The sequence below is a fragment of the Triticum dicoccoides genome, chromosome 7A (assembly GCF_002162155.2).
Source record: "Triticum dicoccoides isolate Atlit2015 ecotype Zavitan chromosome 7A, WEW_v2.0, whole genome shotgun sequence".
NCBI lineage: Eukaryota > Viridiplantae > Streptophyta > Magnoliopsida > Poales > Poaceae > Triticum > Triticum dicoccoides.
Genome location: NC_041392.1, coordinates 466,896,238 through 466,905,606, shown reverse-complemented (window position 1 = coordinate 466,905,606; position 9,369 = coordinate 466,896,238).

Here is a 9,369-nt window from a genome sequence, read left to right as displayed (position 1 = left end):
CTTATGTATGTTCCTAAAAATAATGGTGAATCATCTAGTAAGGAAACTGCGGATCTTAAATCTATAAGTGTTCATCCCAATCTTTTTGCTATCATTAAGGAACCATTTATTACTAATGAATTTTTTGAACTTGTGCCTAAAAGTTTGACAATTAATAAAAAGAAAGAAATTCCTAAAGATTGTAGATGCCTAATTGAAGAATTGCCTACCAAAGATGGCAATACCTAGATCTATCCTCGCTTTTATGCCTAGCTAGGGGCGTTAAACGATAGCGCTTGTTGGGAGGCAACCCAATTTTATTTTTATTCCTTGCCTTTTGCTCCTCTTTAGTAATAAATAAATTATTTAGCCTCTATTTTCGTTCTGTTTTTTTTAATTAGTGTTTGTGCCAAGTAGAACCGTTGGGAAGACTTTGGGGAAAGTCTTGTTCAACTTGCTGTAAAATACAGAAACTTTAGCGCTCACGAGAACTGCTGTCATTTTTATTTGAAGAGTGATATTTAGTTAATTCTTTTTGCATATGATTAATAGATAAATTCCTCACGTCCAGAAATTTATTTTAGAATTTTTCGGATTCCATATATTGCGCTAGCTACAGATTACTACATACTATTCTGTTTTTGACAGATTCTGTTTTTCGTGTGTTGTTTGCTTATTTTGATGAATCTATGGCTAGTAAAATAGTTTATAATCCATAGAGAAGTTGGAATACAGTAGGTTTAACACAAATATAAATAAATAATGAGTTCATTACAGTACCTTGAAGTGGTCTTTTGTTTTCTTTCGCTAACGGAGCTCACGAGTTTTCTATTTTGAGTTTTGTGTTGTGAAGTTTTCAAGTTTTGGGTGAATTCGTTTGATGGATCATGGAACAAGGAGTGGCAAAAGCCTAAGCTTGGGGATGCCCATGGAACCCCCAAGATAATCCAAGGACACCAAGAAGAAAAAGCTTGGGGATGCCCCGGAAGGCATCCCCTCTTTCGTCCACTTCCATCGGTAATTTACTTGGAGCTTTATTTTTATTCACCAACATGATATGTGTTTTGCTTGGAGCGTCTTGTATTATTTCTGTATTTGTGTCTTAGTTTGCCACAATCATGCTTGCTGTACACACCTTTTGAGAGAGCCATACACGAATTAAAATTTGATAGAATACTCTATGTGCTTCACTTATATCTTTTGAGCGTAGTAGTTTTGCTCTATGTGCTTCACTTATATCTTTTAGAGCACGGTGGTGGATTTGTTTTAAAGAAAATATTGATCTCTAATGATTCACTAAAATTATTTTGAAAGTCTCTTAATAGCATGGTAATTTGCTTAATAATAATATGCTTGGTATTCAAAGATTTGTGAAACTTTCTTTTGAGTGTGTTCAATACTAAGAAAAGATTGAAGCATGATAATTGTTTTGAGATGTGGAGGTGATAATATTAAAGTCATGCTAGTTGAGTAGTTGTGAATTTAAAGAATACTTGTGTTAAGGTTTGTGATTCCCGTAGCATGCATGTATGGTGAACCGTTATGTGATCAAGTCGGAGCATGATTTATTTATTGATTGTCTTCCTTATGAGTGGCGGTCGGGGACGAGCGATGGTCTTTTCCTACCAATCTATCCCCCTAGGAGCATGTGCGTAATACTTTTCTTTGATAACTTCTAGATTTTTGCAGTAAGTATATGAGTTCTTTATGACTAATGTTGAGTCCATGGATTATACACACTCTCACCCTTCCACCTTTGCTAGCCTCTCTAATACCGCGCACCTTTCACCGGTATCATACACCTACCATATACCTTCCTCAAAACAGCCACCATACCTACCTATTATGGCATTTCCATAGCCATTCCGAGTTATATTGCCATGCAACTTTCCACCGTTCCGTTTATCATGACACACTCCATCATTGTCATATTGCATATCCCGGTACACCGCCGGATGCATTCACATAGAGTCATATTTTGTTCTAAGTATCGAGTTGTAATTGATGAGTTATAAGAAAAATAAAATTGTGATGATCATCATTATTAGACCATTGTCCCAGTGAGGAAATAATGATGGAGACTACGATTCCCCCATAAGTCGGGATGAGACTCCGGACGAAAAATAAATAAATAAAAAGAGGCCAAAGAAGCCCAAATAAAAAGAGGCCATAAAAAAGAGAAAAGGCCCAAACAAAAAATATATATAAATGAGAGAAAAAGAGAGAAGGGACAATGCTACTATCCTTTTACCACACTTGTGCTTCAAACTAGCACCATGATCTTCATAGTAGAGAGTCTCTCATGTTATCACTTTCATATACTAGTGGGAATTTTTCATTATAGAACTTGGCTTGTATATTCCAATGATGGGCTTCCTCAAAAATTGCCCTAGGTCTTCATGAGCAAGCAAGTTGGATGCACACCCACTTAGTTTCTTTTTGAGCTTTCATATACTTATAGCTCTAGTGCATCCGTTGCATGGCAATCCCTACTCACTCACATTGATATCTATTGATGGGCATCTCCATAGCCCGTTGATATGCCTAGTTGATGTGAGACCATCTTCTCCTTTTTTTTGTCTTCTCCACAACCACCATTCTATTCCACCTATAGTGCTATATCCATGGCTCACGCTCATGTATTGCGTGAAGATTGAAAAAGTTTTGAAAAGAGTATGAAACAATTGCTTGGCTTGTCATCGGGGTTGTGCATAATTTAAATACTTTGTGTGGTGAAGATGGAGCATAGCCAGACTATATGATTTTGTAGGGATAACTTTCTTTGGCCATGTTATTTTGAGAAGACACAATTGCTTTATTAGTATGCTTGAAGTATTATTATTTTTATGTCAATATAAACTTTTGTCTTGAATCTTTCTGATCTGAATATTCATACCACAATTAATAAGATTTGCATTGAAATTATGCCAAGTAGCACCCCGCATCAAAAATTCTCTTTTTATCATTTACCTACTCGAGGACGAGGAGGAATTAAGCTTGGGGATGCCTGATACGTCTCCAACGTATCTATAATTTTTGATTGCTCCATGCTATATTATCTATTGTTTTGGACTATATTGGGCTTTATTTTCCACTTTTATATTAATTTTGGGACTAACCTATTAACCAGAGGCCCAGCCCAGAATTGTTGTTTTTTGCCTATTTCAGTGTTTCGGATAAACGGAATATCAAACGGAGTCCAAACGGAATAAAATCTTCGGGAACGTGATTTTCTCACCGAACGTGATCGAGGAGACTTGGACCCTGCTCCAAGGAACAAAAGAGGCGGTCACGAGGGTGGGGGGCGCCCCCCCCTAGGGCGCGCCCCCCTGCCTCGTGGGCCCCTCGTTGCTCCTCCGGCGTACTTCTTCCTCCTATATATACACACGTACCCCCAAACGATCAGAACAGGAGCCAAAAACCTAATTCCACCGCCGCAACTTTCTGTATCCACGAGATCCCATCTTGGGGCCTGTTCCGGAGCTCCGCCGGAAGAGGGCCTTCATGACGGAGGGCTTCTACATCATCATAGCCTCTCCGATGAAGTGTGAGTAGTTTACCTCAGACCTTCGGGTCCATAGTTAGTAGCTAGATGGCTTCTTCTCTCTCTTTGAATCTCAATACAAAGTTCTCCCCCTCTCTTGTGGAGATCTATTCGATGTAATCTTCTTTTTGCGGTGTGTTTGTTGAGAACGATGAATTGTGGGTTTATGATGAAGTCTATCTATGAATAATATTTGAATCTTCTCTGAATTCTTTTATGTATGATTGGTTATCTTTGCAAGTCTCTTCGAATTATCCGTTTGGTTTGGCCAACTAGATTGGTAGTTCTTGTGATGGGAGAAGTGCTTAGCTTTGGGTTCGATCTTGCGGTGTCCTTACCTAGTGACAGAAGGGGCAGCAAGGCACGTATTGTATCGTTGCCATCGAGGATAACAAGATGGGGTTTATTTCATATTGCATGAATTTATCTCTCTACATCATGTCATCTTGCTTAAGGCGTTACTCTGTTTTTAACTTAATACTCTAGATGCATGTTGGATAGCGGTTGATGAGTGGAGTAATAGTAGGTGATGCAGAATCATTTCGATCTACTTGTCACGGACGTGATGCCTATATACATGAGCATGCCTAGATATTCTCATAACTATGCTCAATTCTGTCAATTGCTCAACAGTAATTTGTTCACCCACCGTAGAATCTGATGCTCTTGAGAGAAGCCACTAGTGAAACCTATGGCCCCCGGGTCTATTCTCATCATATCAATCTCCATTACTTTAATCTTGCTTTGCTTTTTTACTTTTCTTTTACTTTGTACTTTGCATCTTTATTCCAAAAATACCAAAAATATTATATCTATCAGATCTCACTCTCGTAAATGACCGTGAAGGGCTTGACAACCCCTAATCGCGTTGGTTGCGAGTAGCTATCGCTTTGTGCAGGTACGAGGGACTTGAGCGTGGGCTCCTACTGGATTGATACCTTGGTTCTCAAAAACTGAGGGAAATACTTACGCTACTATGTTGCATCATCCCTTCCTCTTCGGGGAAAACCAACACAAGCTCAAGATGTAGCAAGAAGGATTTCTGGCGCCGTTGCCGGGGAGTCTACGCAAAAAGTCAACATACCAAGTACCCATCACAATCCCTATCTCTCGCATTACATTATTTGCCATTTGCCTCTCGTTTTCCTCTCCCCCCAATTCACCCTTGTCGTTTTATTCGCCCTCTCTCTCTCTCTATCCTCCCTCTCTATTTGCCTCTTGTTTGCTCGCGAGCTAGTTTGTTTGCTTGTCTTCATGACTAGTCTCATATCTTCTCCGTTGTCTCCCGAGTGAAGTTCTAAATTTTAAACAAAGGGAGGGAGAAAATCTAAAAGATGCTTGGTATAGAATTTGCAATGCTCAAAAAAGATCTACCAGGAAGCAATCTACCTTAGTTCTTCTCCAGAAATTTTATGTAGGTGTTAATCCTTGGTATAGATATATCCTTGATACCATTACCGGAGGGAATTTCTTGGGTAGCCATACTTTTGATTCTTATAATGCTATGCTAAATTTATTTGGCTCACCACCTCTTTTGGTTAATGGAACCATGTTAAATTTGGAACATGTTATGCAAAGACTTGAAATTATCAAAAATAAATTTGCTACTGTTGAATCAATTGAAAATCTAGATAAAAAGATCGAAAATAAAATTACTCAATATGGATCTAAGGTAGGAATGACTTTGAAAAATATTAAGGAAAAAGAACCCATAGTTAATGAGAGAATGAACTTAGATTCTACGAGAATTGATAAACTTGAGGGTATCATTACAAATTTGGGAACCGATTTTTCTTCCATAAAGAATACTCCAATTCCTCCTACTAAAATTGCCAAGCTTATGTATGTTCCTAAAAATAAGGGTGAATCATCTAGTAAGGAAACTGCGGATCTTAAATCTATAAGTGTTCATCCCAATCTTTTTGCTATCATTAAGGAACCATTTATTACTAATGAATTTTTTGATCTTGTGCCTAAAAGTTTGACAATTAATAAAAAGAAAGAAATTCCTAAAGATGGTAGATGCCTAATTGAAGAATTGCCTACCAAAGATGGCAATACCTAGATCTATCCTCGCTTTTATGCCTGGCTAGGAGCGTTAAACAATAGCGCTTGTTGGGAGGCAACCCAATTTTATTTTTATTCCTTGCCTTTTGCTCCTGTTTTGTAATAAATAAATTATTTAGCCTCTATTTTGGTTGTGTTTTTTTGTTTAATTAGTGTTTGTGCCAAGTAGAACCGTTGGGAAGACTTGGGGAAAGTCTTGTTGAACTTGCTGGAAAAAACAGAAACTTTAGCGCTCACGAGAACTGCTGTCATTTTTACTTTAAGAGTTCTATTTAGTTAATTCTTTTTGAAGATGATTAAGAGATAAATTGCTCACGTCCAGAAATTTATTTTGGAATTTTTGGGGTTCCAGATCTTGCGCTAGCTACAGATTACTACAGACTATTCTGTTTTTGACAGATTCTGTTTTTCATGTGTTGGTTGCTTATTTTGATGAATCTATGGCTAGTAAAATAGTTTATAATCCATAGAGAAGTTGGAATACAGTAGGTTTAACACAAATATAAATAAATAATGAGTTCATTACAGTACCTTGAAGTTGTCTTTTGTTTTCTTTCGCTAACGGAGCTCACGAGTTTTCTATTTTGAGTTTTGTGTTGTGAAGTTTTCAAGTTTTGGGTGAATTCTTTTGATGGATCATGGAACAAGCAGTGGCAAAATCCTAAGCTTAGGGATGCTCATGGCACCCCCAAGATAATCCAAGGACAGCAAGAAGTCAAAGCTTGGGGATGCCCCGGAAGGCATCCCCTCTTTCGTCCACTTCCATCGGTAATTTACTTGGAGCTGTATTTTTATTCACCAACATGATATGTGTTTTGCTTGGAGCGTCTTGTATTATTTGTGTCTTTGTGTCTTAGTATGACACAATCATACTTGCTGTACACACCTTTTGATAGAGCCATACATGAATTAAAATTTGATAGAATACTCTATGTGCCTCACTTATATCTTTTGAGCATAGTAGTTTTGCTCTATGTGCTTCACTTATATCTTTTAGATCACGATGGTGGATTTGTTTTAAAGAAACTATTGATCTCTAATGCTTAACTTAAATTATTTTCAGAATCTCTTAATAGAATGGTAATTTGCTTAATAATAATATGCTTGGTATTCAAAGATTTGTGAAACTTTCTTTTGAGTGTGTTGAATACTAAGAAAAGATTGAAGCATGATAATTGTTTTGAGATATGGAGGTGATAATATTAAAGTCATGCTAGTGAGTAGTTGTGAATTTAAAGAATACTTATGTTAAGGTTTGTGATTCCCGTAGCATGCACGTATGGTGAACCGTTATGTGATGAAGTCGGAGCATGATTTATTTATTGATTGTCTTCCTTATGAGTGGCGGTCGGGGACGAGCGATGGTCTTTTCCTACCAATCTATCCCCCTAGGAGCATGCGCGTAATACTTTGCTCTGATAACTTCTAGATTTTTGCAATAAGTATATGAGTTATTTATGACTAATGTTGAGTCCATGGATTATACGCACTCTCACCCTTCCACCTTTGCTAGCCTCTCTAATACCGCGCACCTTTCGCCGGTATCATACACCTACCATATACCTTCCTCAAAACAGCCACCATACCTACCTATTATGGCATTTCCATAGCCATTCCGAGTTATATTGCCATGCAACTTTCCACCGCTCCGTTTATCATGACACACTCCATCATTGTCATTTTGCATATCCCGGTACACCGCCGGATGCATTCACATAGAGTCATATTTTGTTCTAAGTATCGAGTTGTAATTGATGAGTTATAAGAAAAATAAAAGTGTGATAATCATCATTATTAGAGCATTGTCCCAGTGAGGAAAGAATGATGTAGACTATGATTCCCCCATAAGTCGGGATGAGACTCCGGACGAAAAATAAATAAATAAAAAGAAGCCAAAGAAGCCCAAATAAAAAGAGGCCATAAAAAAAGAGAAAAGGCCAAAACAAAAAATATATAAAAAATGAGAGAAAAAGAGAGAAGGGACAATGTTACTATCCTTTTACCACACTTGTGCTTCAAAGTAGCACCATGATCTTCATAGTAGAGAGTCTCTCATGTTATCACTTTCATATACTAGTGGGAATTTTTCATTATAGAACTTGGCTTGTATATTCCAATGATGGGCTTCCTCAAAAATTGCCCTAGGTCTTCATGAGCAAGCAAGTTGGATGCACACCCACTTAGTTTCTTTTTGAGCTTTCATATACTTATAGCTCTAATGCATCAGTTGCATGGCAATCCCTACTCACTCACATTGATATCTATTGATGGGCATCTCCATAGCCCGTTGATACGCCTAGTTGATGTGAGACCATCTTCTCCTTTTTTGTCTTCTCCACAACAACCATTCTATTCCACCTATAGTGCTATATCCATGGCTCACGCTCATGTATTGCGTGAAGATTGAAAAAGTTTTGAAAAAGTTAGAGTATGAAACAATTGCTTGGCTTGTCATCGGGGTTGTGCATAATTTAAATACTTTGTGTGGTGAAGATGGAGCATAGCCAGACTATATGATTTTGTAGGGATAAATTTCTTTGGCCATGTTATTTTGAGAAGACACAATTGCTTTATTAGTATGCTTGAAGTATTATTATTTTTTATGTCAATATAAACTTTTGTCTTGAATCTTTCTAATCTGAATATTCATACCACAATTAAGAAGATTTGCATTGATATTATGCCAACTAGCACCCCGCATCAAAAATTCTCTTTCTATCATTTACCTACTCGAGGACGAGTAGGAATTAAGCTTGGGGATGCCTGATACGTCTCCAACATATCTATAATTTTTGATTGCTCCATGCTATATTATCTACTGTTTTGGACTATAGTGGGCTTTATTTTCCACTTTTATATTATTTTTGGGACTAACCTATTAACCGGAGGCCCAGCCCAGAATTGCTGTTTTTTTTTGCCTATTTCAATGTTGCGGATAAACGGAATATCAAACAGAGTCCAAACGGAATAAAATCTTCGGGAACGTGATTTTCTCATCGAATGTGATCTAGGAGACTTGGACCCTGCTCCAAGGAACAAAAGAGGCGGTCACGAGGGTGGGGGCGCCCCCCCCTAGGGCGCTCCCCCTGCCTCGTGAGCCCCTCGTTGCTCCTCCGGCATACTTCTTCCTCCTATATATACACACGTACCCCCAAACAATCAGAACAGGAGCCAAAAACCTAATTCCACCGCCGCAACTTTCTGTATCCACGAGATCCCATCTTGGGGCCTGTTCCGGAGCTCCGCCGGAATAGGGCCGTCATCACGGAGGGCTTCTACATCATCATAGCCTCTCCGATGAAGTGTGAGTAGTTTACCTCAGACCTTCGGGTCCATAGTTAGTAGCTAGATGGCTTCTTCTCTCTCTTTGAATCTCAATACAAAGTTCTCCCCCTCTCTTGTGGAGATCTATTCGATGTAATCTTCTTTTTGCGGTGTGTTTGTTGAGACCGATGAATTGTGGGTTTATGATCAAGTCTATCTATGAATAATATTTGAATCTTCTCTGAATTCTTTTATGTATGATTGGTTATCTTTGCAAGTCTCTTCGAATTATCCGTTTGGTTTGGCCAACTAGATTGGTAGTTCTTGCCATGGGAGAAGTGCTTAGCTTTGGGTTCGATCTTGCGGTGTCCTTACCTAGTGACAGAAGGGGCAGCAAGGCACGTATTGTATCGTTGCCATCGAGGATAACAAGATGGGGTTTATTTCATATTGCATGAATTTATCTCTCTACATCATGTCATCTTGTTTAAGGTGTTACTCTGTTTTTAACTTAA